At 40.6% G+C, this 12,502-nt stretch overlaps 1 protein-coding gene across 2 annotated transcripts in view; it reads right to left on the bottom strand.

The window, feature by feature from the left end:
* RTN1 (reticulon 1) overlaps window positions 1-12,502 on the bottom strand; it is a gene marked incomplete at both ends in the record, with an annotated part of 241,594 nt that overhangs the window by 132,116 nt on the left and 96,976 nt on the right. The gene's annotated exons all lie outside the window — the stretch shown is intronic.

Genomic DNA, 12,502 nt, shown 5'->3' with positions numbered 1-12,502 from the left:
TTTGCGTCTATAGAATGCTTTCACCAGGCCTTCATTTTATTCGTAAACGAGCCAAAATATTCATTAATAGCAAGCAGAAGAAGGAAACCCTTTATTATTTTTCTGTGCTGTAAAATACTGCCAGAGGGGAAGAAAACTAACATTCATTGAGGCCGTATCATGTGCTAAGCAGCAGGATTTTACCTAATTCTTCAAAACTAATTATTTAAATTAAGCCCCACATTCTCAAGAGATCACACATACACACACACTCAGCCCTTAAGACACACTCAAAGAATATTCCAGATTAGGGCACCAACTCATAAAAGTAACAAAGGTAGTAACAGTAACATAATAATATTAATAGCTAATATTTGAATCTTGCTACGTGTCAGAGTACCAAGCTTTTTATTGACTCATTTAATCATCAAAGCAATCCTAGAAGATAGGTACTATAATTAGCCTCATTTGACAGATGAGGAAACTGAGGAACAGAAGGGCTGAATGACACACCAAAGATCGCACAGGCAGGAAGTGGCAGAGTCAGGATTCAGACCCAAGCAGTCTAGAAGTCAGAAAACCTCGCCTAGTGTCCTTTGTACCTCCTTAAATCAGTCTGTGAAGTGTTTTTTTTTTTAAAGTAATTTTGAATCAGTTTTATTACAAATAAACTTAGCTATTTTCTTTTCCTAGCTTTCTCCTTGGTTACATGAGCTACTGTTAGTCTAAGGGGAATGGAAAAGCACAGAGGCCTCCACTTCTAGCACTCTTCGGGCTTAGCACCATTGCAGGAGCTTCCTTCTTTCCTAGGAATTCTCTTCATCCAGATACCTGCATTTTACCTGCATACCTAATTCACTCACCACCAAGTCTTCCTCAAATGTCACCTTCTTAAGGAGGGCAACCCTGACCACTCTATCTCAAACTACAACTCACCCTACACTCCCAAGCAACTCTGTCCCTTCCTACTTTTCTCTACTTTTTCTTTTTCCTGTAGCACTTATCTCCTTCTAGTATACCATATAATTAACTTATTTATTCATTACTTATTTAATGATTGCCTCCCCCCCACTTGCTAGGTATGTTCCACGAGGGCAGGAATTTTTGACTATTTTGTTCATTAATGTAGCCCAAAACCTAGAACAGGGCCAGGCACATGGTAGGTACTCAATAAATATTTGCAAAATTAAAGAAGGTAATTTTGAAGTTTAGAATAAAGCATAAATAACACAATGTGTGAGAAGACAGGTTGAAACATACCCCTAAATTGCTAGTGACATTCACTTTATTCAGCAAGTAGCCTAATTTTGTGAGCAACAGGCCAGTTTAAATCTGGACATTTCAGCTAGTCTTTGTATATGGCAGTCCCGCTTTTCAAGTTAGACAAAAACAAAAACAAACTCAATACAAAAGGAATAGTAGTAATGATGGGTCTTACTGCCTACCATACATAGACCACCAAAGAAAAACTATTCAATTTAAATCCATGTGTGCACGGACACCATTATCCTAAAGGATATTTAAAGCTTCTTTCATTATACGGGCTTAGCCTACATGTAGACCTCACTGGAGGCAGGGAAATCAATGCAGAGATATTTCACTACAGACATTTGGATCCTGGGATTCTCTACCACAATTACCTGGAACCACTTCCACATGTTAATAAGTAATGGTTCACCAGAAAGTAAGGAGGGGTTTGCCACTGGATATAAATAGTCTGGGGAGTGGGGGAGGGGATGCTCTCCTGGGGAAGACACAGTAGATAGTTTCCAGGGCTGTGTCACAGTCATTATCATTCAACTTTCAGTCAATGTTTCTATTGCAGGGGCCACCACAGGACTCCTGACCCTTATAGTCCTGCAGCCCACTGTCTCCTGCCACCAGTTATCACACTAAACACAACTGTCACCTATTCAGCAACTGGCCCCAGGGCCCTGCCTTGCCTCACTGGATAATCCTTAAACTCTGCAGCCTAGCATTTGAGAGACATGAATGATGTGAATGCCAGCTGGCCACAGCCCTGTCTCCACTACTCCTCTCACTTACCCTCTACTCCAGGCACAGAAAGTCCTTCACAATGTCACACTCACTCTACCAGCCTTTCTAGCCCTTTCACTCTCCAGTTCAAACTCTCAGCTCTGGTTAATAAAAACTACCCATCACTTCTCCAACACTTAATCCTTACAATCTCCACATCCAAATCTCCACCTTTAACCTCAAGCCATTAAAGAAAAACAGCTTTAAATGCTACCCACTCCAAGATGAATTTGCTGACCACCCTGTCAAGACCTGACCCCTTCCTATGTTTCTCCCTCCCCTATCCTGTAGCACTTAATTATATTGCTTGTGTCACATGCGTGACACACGACTTCTATGTCTACGTCATCTCCTGCCAACCTGTCAGTTCCTGGAGTCTGAGGTTCATGTCTTGCACACTATATTGTACATAGTAGGCACCCAATACAAAATGAATAAATGAATGAATGGACCAATCAATCAATGAGTAGGCATTCTATGCAGAACAAACTAATTGATGCAAGTTACAAGAGGATGTTTTTAATCTATTATGTGAAAGAACTATCCAGAATTCAAGTTATCCAACAATGGGATAGAGCTGAATCTCAGGAACAAGACTGTTATGATCCCAGTGGGCAGGCAGAGAGAGAGAGGCCCAGAATCTGTCTAGGCAGGAACCAGCATTTGGTAGAAAGTTGGATGGGACAAGAGCAGAAGTCTCTTCCAACTCTCAGTGATTTTTATACCAATTGGCTGCCACCATAGTGGGACACAGCTTCCTTTACTTCTTCTTTGCCTGTACAATGGAATCAATGTAATTTTCCCTGAGGTGATGCCACAGAGCTTGCCAAATATATGGCAATAAGTGAGGGAACAGACTCTAGATTACATCTGTATTACTTGAGAGACTATAAATAGAATCAGTTATTGGGAAGAACTCCCACCCCTGAAATCCTCATCTTACTAGCTTCATCTTGCTCAGAAAACCCAGCATAAAATTGGAAGGACTCCTTTGTCACACTCTACAAATACTACCAAGCAGAGGAAGAGGAACAAAGCCGTTTGTGTAAATCACACATTTTAAATGGCACCATGTAAGAACCCTCATAAAAGCAACAAATAATCTAAATACTCTAAATGTGGTCATGTCCCATTTCTTAAATTGAGTTAAATATCCTGAAAGATTCTCAAGGTTCGAAGTTATTGAATTTGAAAATGTGTATACATTACATAGGGCCTGTTAGATACAACTCTTGAAAATAGGAAGTCCTTGCAGACAGTAAATTATATGAGAGCAGAGTCCTGTGGGATCACTGGAAATGGGAAGCAGAACTGAGCCTCAAGGCTCAGGAAAGCCAATTAATCCTTGTCAGCGCTTCCTGCAGAGCTGGCAGCTGTGGGGACTGAGCAGACAGCATAAGCCAGATGCCCCAGGCAGGAACCAATATTGTTACATTGTTAGATACAAATCCACTAAATAAAAGGGCTTTCCTTGTCTAGACTAGAAATTACTACTTTCTTTATATAAGCAAGGATTCCTGGGAACATCTGATTTCCTCATTCTCTCTGGCTATTGCCTTGGCCATCTAGAAACCTGACTCATGTGGAGGCAGATGTACACTGAGAGTCAATGTGTGGACTCACATGTGCCCTCTCGGGAGGTGGCTGGACAGGAGAGCACAGCAAATTTAAAATGGGATTGATTTTCAAATTTTCATTTTACAAGTAACTTTTTAGGAAAGTACTTATAATAAAAGCTGAAGAAGCCATAGGTCACTATTTCTAGTCGAAAGCTAAGTGGAAGAAGAATGAAAATAAGCTAAAACTATTGCCATTAAATCACACGTGCTGATAAAATCAGGCTTTTGTATTCACCGATGTCCTAGATCAGAAATGCTAATCATGAGCTAGACAAATTCAGCAGTCTCCTAAATGGTGGGTATTTTATTTTTTTAATTTCTTTGGCAATACTAAGGAATGATGACTAGCTGAAGACAGTTTGACTTTTCTCAAGGAAAGTTTCAATCCTACAGTCCTCATTCTTGACTCTGATTTATCCTTACCGAATCAAGCTCACTGGATTGCTAGCCTACAGCTCAGGTTTGTATTCTGGCTCTACTATCAGTTGTGAGACTCTGGGCAAGGTAGCCTCTCTCAGACTCGTTTATTCAGTTTTAAAATGGGGGCAATAATAGTTCCCATCTTATTTGGCTGTTATAGGGATTAAATGAGATTATGCACTTAGCTCTACTCCTGGCACATAGTACACACACTCAGTAAATGAGAGCTGTGGATTTTATGATTATCTCTATTTTGCAGGGAGGACACCAGCATTTACAATATATACCATCTGTCCATTTGGTACTTTATCCTATCTAGTGACATGTGATCAGGGTCGTTTGGGCCAGAGGAGTTAAATATAGCCAGTCCACACTCACACTGCCCTCTGGGGTCTGCTGTAGATGCTGAAGTCCCAAGAGTGCAAGGCCAGGGTTCTCTGCACAGCTCCATGAGCAGGTGGTTGGGTGTTAAGTACTTTCTAGTGATACAACTGATGGATCCTGTCATGAACATGGTGATGACTGACTTGGGTATGATATGTTGAAATTTACCAAGACAATAGAAAAGGAAGGTGAGTGTTTGGTGCCCACAGATGAGGTTTCTCCCTTGTGGTTGGAGTTCATTCTGACTCCTCAGGGTGGAGATAAGGGGTCTATGGTTTAAGATGATACTTCTGTAACTCAGTAAAGACCCTCTCACTGCACTGAAATGGAAACATTGAGAATGCCAGAAAGAAAGAATGATTATATGAAAAGGTTTTCTGAGCACAGAGGTAGATGTGCTCCATTAGATAAACATCTGGATTAAAAATAAAAACAAAACACCAATTATTGTTTGAATAGAGTCAACACTAACAGGTATAGGGGACAATAGTTCCATTAATTTGAGAAATATTTTTTAAAGGGGGGGAGCATATAAAAAACTGGAATGACAGTAGGAGTAGGGTGAGAGATGCATGTTAAAATTCAAGAATTAAAGGCCAGAAACACTGACCCGAAATGAATCTGCATTCACTTTTCTCAGAATCATTTGCCCTTAGACTGCCTATGTGATGGATTGTAGTAGCCTGCACAGAGGTTAGGCAGTGAGGCTTTTCCCCTGAAACTCCCACTCATCTTTTCTAAATGCTAAGAAATCAGCAGGCCCACGGTATGGAGGCTGTGACACATTTGACAACAGAGCCATCTATGAGGGATGGATATGCCAGGGAGGCTCCAGGAGCCTCTGTGTCACTTAGAAAACATTCTCTTCTAAAATTAAGTACCTGTTATTTAACATGACAAATGGGCACTGAGAAATTAAGGTACATTCATTCTTTAAAAATTTATCTATGTGATTAGTTAATTGAGTAAAAAGGAAAAGATGAGCCTGCATTCCCTAGCAAAAGACTTGAAGCCAATGCTGATGACATGCTCGGGGTTTAAGAATATGAGTAAGTACTCTTTCTTTCCCCAACTCACTGCCTTATTTAAAGCTCGCCTGCCAGAATAACAGATTTAGCTGTCGGGATTGTAAAATTAATGTTTAATAAAAAATGATTCAGCAAGTTTTGGGTTTTTCCCCCACTATGAAGAGCCAGGGCTTGCATTGCCTGTGGAGTTTTCACTTTAGCAGAAAATTCTGTTAGAGGGAAAAACCTGGCCCAGCAGCAAACCACTGTCTAAGTTTCTCTGACAGTTCTCAGCAGGGTCTCGGAAAGCACAAAGCTGCCAAGTGCTGCGATGCAAAGTAAGCCCAAGCTCTGGTGAGCGTCGAAGTGTGGGGACTTCTTTTGCCTGTGTTCAAAGATGGAAATGTGATTCTGCAGCCTTCTTGGGTGGGGAAAATTTGGGGGGAGGAGGGGGTAAGTATTTATTTATAATTTACTTAGATCTTAAGAAAAGTTCCTTACAACCCTACCTAGACTTCCCATTGCTTTTTTTTTAATAAAAGCTTTACTGATTTATAATTCACAAACCATAAAATTCACTCCGAAAGCATGCAATTCAGCAGTTTTTGTTTATTCACAGAGTTATGCAACCAACTAATCCACCCACTTAATTTAGATATATTCCACTCTTTATGTTTTCAATACAGAAAAAGCTCTAAGTTACCTTCACCATGCAAAGAATTACCTTTGGAACAACAAAAAAAGCTATCCCAATCTTTTTATTATTTGTTGAAGAATTTTGCTCTCTAATTTCCAAAGAGAAAAATAATTGTTCTTGGTCGTTTCATTAATGCTATGTATATATTGATAGTAGCAAAAAAAATACGTACTATGTTTCTGTTTACACTTTAATGATTCTTTCACTCCCTCCCCCGACAGAGAATCATCTAGCTGATCCTCAGAAACCTTCTTACATGACCTTTCTTCCTTACTTCCCATCCATGGCTACTTCCCCAGCTGGACCCTTATCACCTTCTACTTGAATTAATGTGACAGTTTCCTCAGTGTTCTAAGGGTTCCAGCTTTGCCTCTCCTTTGTGCCACCTTGCACACAGCTGACACATTCATCTCCCTAAAACACCACTTTCACGGCTTCACTTCTCTGTTCCAAAGCTTTTGGTGAGCATCTTTGCCCATCCTTTGGCTTAGAATTCAGGATCATCATCAATGAGACCCCAGTCTGCCTTTATGGTTTTATTTCTGAGCCTGCTCAAGAAACAAACCTGTTCACCCACAAACATGAGATTTTCAACTTCTATGCCTCTGTACAGGTCCTTTTCCTCAACTGAAAGGCCCCTTCACTCCTCCCTAAGTCCAAATAAAGCCTCTGGTGATGCCACACCTCCTCTAAGCAGCCTCCTCCTAACACCCCACTCCTCACTGCTTTCTCCCTCATCTCCACTCTGAGGCACGACCATTTGTTTGGGGTCCACCAGCTTCTCTGCCTTTGTCACCAGTTATCTCTTTTCCTATACTGGTTGAGAACCATGTCTTATACTCCTTCATATCTTTGAGTTCCTAGCACTGTGCTTTGCACACAGTATGTACTCAGTAATCACTGAATGGATGATTATCTCCATATTACCATATGATTGAGTCACATCCAAGAACTTTTATTATAAGCTTTACCATTAATCATGTATTAATTCAATCAAAAAGATTTGTTGAACACTTACCATATGCAAAGTGGAGGACATTCCCATATATATGTAGGCTTAGAAATCGGGTGTCACAAAAATCCACTGTGAAGTCATTGTTTGTAACTGGAAGTTTGGGTGTCCCTGGCTGCTTGTGGCAGTGAATGCTGGGGGGTGGCAGTGATGTTGGAGGATCGTAAGAGGAGGAAGGTCCTCTTATTATGATCCTCTTATTAACCTGTGTCCTCTCTTAGGTTCTCATGGCTCAGGCTAGAGCCTTCTTCATTCTCTCTTTCACATGATTTGTTTTCCTCACACTGGGAGCTCCTAAGAGACATGAACTGTACCTTGTACCTCACTGTTTCCCTCATACTAAGCACGCTTGCTGGCATATAGGTTTTATTTGGTAAATACTTATGGGATAAATCAATGAATATGTTTCCATACTCATCATACTGGTTACAACCAGGGGATACACTATAGTTTGTCACTGTCCCTCTACAATCTGACCTGGACCTGACTACAACCTGATGAGGCCAGAGATGGACAGTGAGACAATTTCCCCTCCCAGTTTTGATTCCCTTGACTTAAACTTCCTATTTTTATTCACAAACCTTTATATTTTTGGCCCTGTACTATTAGTTCATGTTGCATTTATGTCCAACTAAAACGTGTGGGTATACAAATTTTTTTAAAAACTGTATAATTTCAAATTGCACTTTTAGCCACAGCACTGGGTATATCTCATAAGTTTGAAAGACATTAAAGTCAGATGCAAAGATTTTTTGTAACTGCCTATGACCTGCATCTATCATTTAGAACAGATTGAAGAAGACCCTAGAAAAGGAATTTACCTCACTCTGGAATAATCCACAAGATCAAGATAAAGCTAGAGTTAGCGTGTCTCATTAGAATGTGTTTTATAAAGGGAAATCTATGTCCACACAGCATAAGGCAACCCTTGCAGGGCTGCCATCAGCCCATACTGTGTCTTGACCAAAAAAAAAAAAAGATGTCCTTCATCTGGCAGATACAGACCAGTGCCTGAGACATGCATCCTCTGCTGAAAATCTTGGATTTTGTGCCTGCATTGGGAATTGAACACAGATCCCTGGAATCTAAAACAATGTTATGTAAAGTGATACGATTTGGGAGGCACATAAGGAAGGACAAAGGAGGATGACTGAGGGATAATTCTGTTAGAAAGATGACATGTCATGTGGCATGACATGGTATAAAGTATGTTACAGCATGCTGTGGTGTGGTGTGACATGGTGTGTGCTGTGTTGTATTGTGGCCTGACATGACAGGGCACGCAGTATGGAGTGCTAGGACATGCTGTGGTTTGTTGTGTGAGGGTGCTTTGAGTGTGGCATTCTGTGACAGAAAAGTCCCAAGCTTTAGAGGACCTGGCCTTCCATCTCCATCAAGTTACTTACCTTTAATAAGTCATTAAATTCTCAGGAAATCTGTTTCCACACTTGCAAAAGGAAGATAACAACAACTAAAATGGATTATCTCATTTCAAGCTTAAACAATCTGAGGGCTTTTTTTTAAAACTACACCCATACTTATTGATAAAGAAATGGAAGCTTAGAGAGGTTAAGGAACTGACTGAGGAACACAGCCAGAAAAGACAGACTCAGATCTCGGATTTAGGGCAATCTGGCTCCAAAACAGATGCTATTAGCACTATTCTCAGAACTGCTGTGAGGATTAAAGGAGACTGAATGGTTTTGTCACCAGCAAGCCCATTAACAATTCCCAGGAAATAAAAATAGAATCTGGGTAATAAAGTCTAACCTTTTTTTTTTTTTTCTTTTCTTTTGCTTTGTGCTTAGTCTAGTTTCGTTTGATCATAGGTTGCCTCAGGCAGAGGCCTAGCACCTGGCCCTTCAGATCAGAGGTCCTAGCAAGACAGGGCTGTGCTGACACCTCAGGTAGGTGGGTCCCGTGCAGAAGTGCTGCCCATGACACTCAATTAAAGATGGCCGTTAAGGCCAGAAACTATCAAACTCTTAGAGGAAAACATAGACAGAACACTCTATGACATAAATCACAGCAAGATCCTTTCTGACCCACCTCCTAGAGTAATGGAAATAAAAACAAAAACAAATGGGACCTAATGAAACTTCAAAGCTTTTGCACAGCAAAGGAAACCATAAACAAGACCAAAAGACAACCCTCAGAATGGGAGAAAATATTTGCAAATGAAGCAACTGACAAAGGATTAATCTCCAAAATTTACAAGCAGCTCATGCAGCTCAATAACAAAAAAACAAACAACCCAAACCAAAAATGGGCAGAAGACCTAAATAGACATTTCTCCAAAGAAGATATACAGACTGCCAACAAACACATGAAAGAATGCTCAACATCATTAATCATTAGAGAAATGCAAATCAAAACTACAATGAGATATCATCTCACACCAGTCAGAATGGCCATCATCAAAAAATCTAGAAACAATAAATGCTGGAGAGGGTGTGGAGAAAAGGGAACACTCTTGCACTGCTGGTGGGAATGTGAATTGGTTCAGCCACTATGGAGAACAGTATGGAGGTTCCTTAAAAAACTACAAATAGAACTACCATATGACCCAGCAATCCCACTACTGGGCATATACCCCGAGAAAACCATAATTCAAAAAGAGTCATGTACCAAAATGTTCATTGCAGCTCTATTTACAATAGCCCGGAGATGGAAACAACCTAAGTGCCCATCATTGGATGAATGGATAAAGAAGATGTGGCACATATATACAATGGAATATTACTCAGCCATAAAAAGAAACGAAATTGAGCTATTTGTAATGAGGTGGATAGACCTAGAGTCTGTCATACAGAGTGAAGTAAGTCAGAAAGAAAAAGACAAATACCGTATGCTAACACATATATACGGAATTTAAGGAAAAAAAATGTCATGAAGAACCTAGGGGTAAGGCAGGAATAAAGACGCAGACCTCCTAGAGAACGGACTTGAGGTTATGGGGAGGGGGAAGGGTGAGCTGTGACAGGGCGAGAGAGAGTCATGGACATATACACACTAACAAACGTAGTAAGGTAGATAGCTAGTGGGAAGCAGCCGCATGGCACAGGGATATTGGCTTGGTGCTTTGTGACAGCCTGGAGGGGTGGGATAGGGAGGGTGGGAGGGAGGGAGACGCAAGAGGGAAGACATATGGGAACATATGTTTATGTATGACTGATTCACTTTGTTATAAAGCAGAAACTAACACACCATTGTAAAGCAATTATACCCCAATAAAGATGTTAAAAAAAAAAAAAAAAAAAGATGGCCACAGCAGCAGGCTGTGAGCACAGACACTGCAACCGCCCCAGGGGAAAACTCCGCCCACTCCCCCTCCCCTCTGATAAGATCCCTATAAAGCAGCCCCGCCCACAGGCTGCTGCGGAGAGCATGTGCTCTGAAATGGGAGCTCCCACCTCTCCATTCTTTATTAAAGAATAAAGCTTTCCTTTCCTTCCTAAACGAAGAACTCAGTCTTGTTCTATTGGTGTGAGCCACACTGGGCAGGAGGACCCTTTTTGTGGTTGGACCTGAAAGGATCAATAGCATGATTAACATTAGCTACCATTCTGCATTTATACAGTACCCCTTCTTCCTCAAGTTTTCAAAATCTAGCTCCTATGTTCTAGAATATTTGAAATTTAATTTGGGATTTTGAGCATTCCTAATTTTAAACATAAGCTCATGTGGAATGCAGGTTGTAAGAGTAGAAACAGGTGAATGACATGTGGGGACAAATTAACATAAAACTGGAATTCAGGATGCATCACTTGGTAGGCTCAAAGGCAAACCACTTGACTTTAACACACATATACAAACAATCACATGCAGTCACAATCCAAATATATGTAGAAAATTTATTCTATTAAGGTGTACAGAAAATGGAGCCCAGAAGTAGCTATACTAATCAAGGAGAAAGAAAAGAAAGATTAATGCCCTTTATCAACAACAGCATTCATTTTGCTTCTCTGAGCTATCTGATCTATGGGCCGAGGTCATGTTTAAAGCAAAACAATAACTCAGCCATTGATGTGCCAGAGTTTGGGAGTATTGATCTAAGTGGCTTGAGTGCTCAGTCAGGAAACTACATCAAGATTCCTTTTCTTCCCATTTTCCTTCCTTTTATCTCCAAGAAGAAAAAGAACAATAAATAATAAGCAATAAATTCAAAACACATAATTTCTGCCATCAATGCAAAATTTCAATCAACTGCATATTTGAAGGGGATAACTGAAATATCGCACTGTTCTAGTATAAGCTACCTGAATGATGATCAATAAAAATGCACTGTGTTTTGGGGAATTTGGAGAAAGATTGCTATTGTGAGGAAAATGAGACTTGCACTGGGGATCTGAAAATACATATGCTTTAGAGAGGCAGAGGGAAGCAGTACAAAGTTATTTTGGGAGCAGAAAATAATAGCAAAGGTAAAGATGAAGTAATGAGTAGGAAAGAATCCCAACTCCAACAGGAGACCTTGGGAAGCAGTGGGAAGTCAGGCTAGAAGGGGTGGCTGGGATTATGAAGCCAGTGTGAGGGTTTCAATAGAGATGGTGGGAAACAAGGATCCAGTGATTGTTTTAGAGCAATTAGTCCAATAATAGCTCCCACAATGGCAGCATACAGGTTTGGGAGTCATGTCAAATTAATTTGTAATCTTTTTTTAATTATAAAAGCAATATTACATGATCACTATAACATTTTTTTTTTAATACGTAAGTACACAGAGGCTAAGAAAAAGAGTGGTTTCAGCAGATGCCATGAAAAAGTAGTGAACATTCACCAGGACTTGCTTTTAAATATAGCCTGGGGACTTTCCTGGTGGCTCAGTGGTTAAGAATCCACCTGCCAATGCAGGGGACATGGGTTCAATCCCTAGCCCGGGAAGATTCCACATGCCACGGAGCAACTAAGCCCATGCGCCACAACTACTGAGCCTGCGAGCCACAACTACTGAAGCCCACATGCCTAGAGCCCGTGCTCTGCAACAAGGAAAGCCACAGCAATGAGAAGCCCGTGCACCAAAACAAAGAGTGGCCCCTGCTTGCTGCAACTAGAGAAAGCCTGCACGCAGCAACGAAGACCCAACGCAAAAATAAATAAATAAATTTATTTTTAAAAATTATATATATATATATATCTCCTGGAGTTCTAGGCTCCAGAGAGCACAGCTCTCAAAGAGACCAGAGAAGGTGGGTTCAGAAGAAAGTTCTTTAATACAGACGTGCCTGGCTCAGGAAGTTTCACAGAAGTGAAGGGTTTTGAGCTCAATCTTGAAGGATGTGGAGGATTTGTATAGGCCAAAGTATAGGTAATAAATTTCCAAGGACAGAAATTTTGATGCTCTGAT

The sequence above is a fragment of the Leucopleurus acutus genome (assembly GCF_964270905.1).
Source record: "Leucopleurus acutus genome assembly, chromosome: 1".
NCBI lineage: Eukaryota > Metazoa > Chordata > Mammalia > Artiodactyla > Delphinidae > Leucopleurus > Leucopleurus acutus.
The sequence above is the reverse complement of the archived record's forward strand: the minus strand, read 5'-3'. Positions and strand labels throughout refer to the sequence as shown.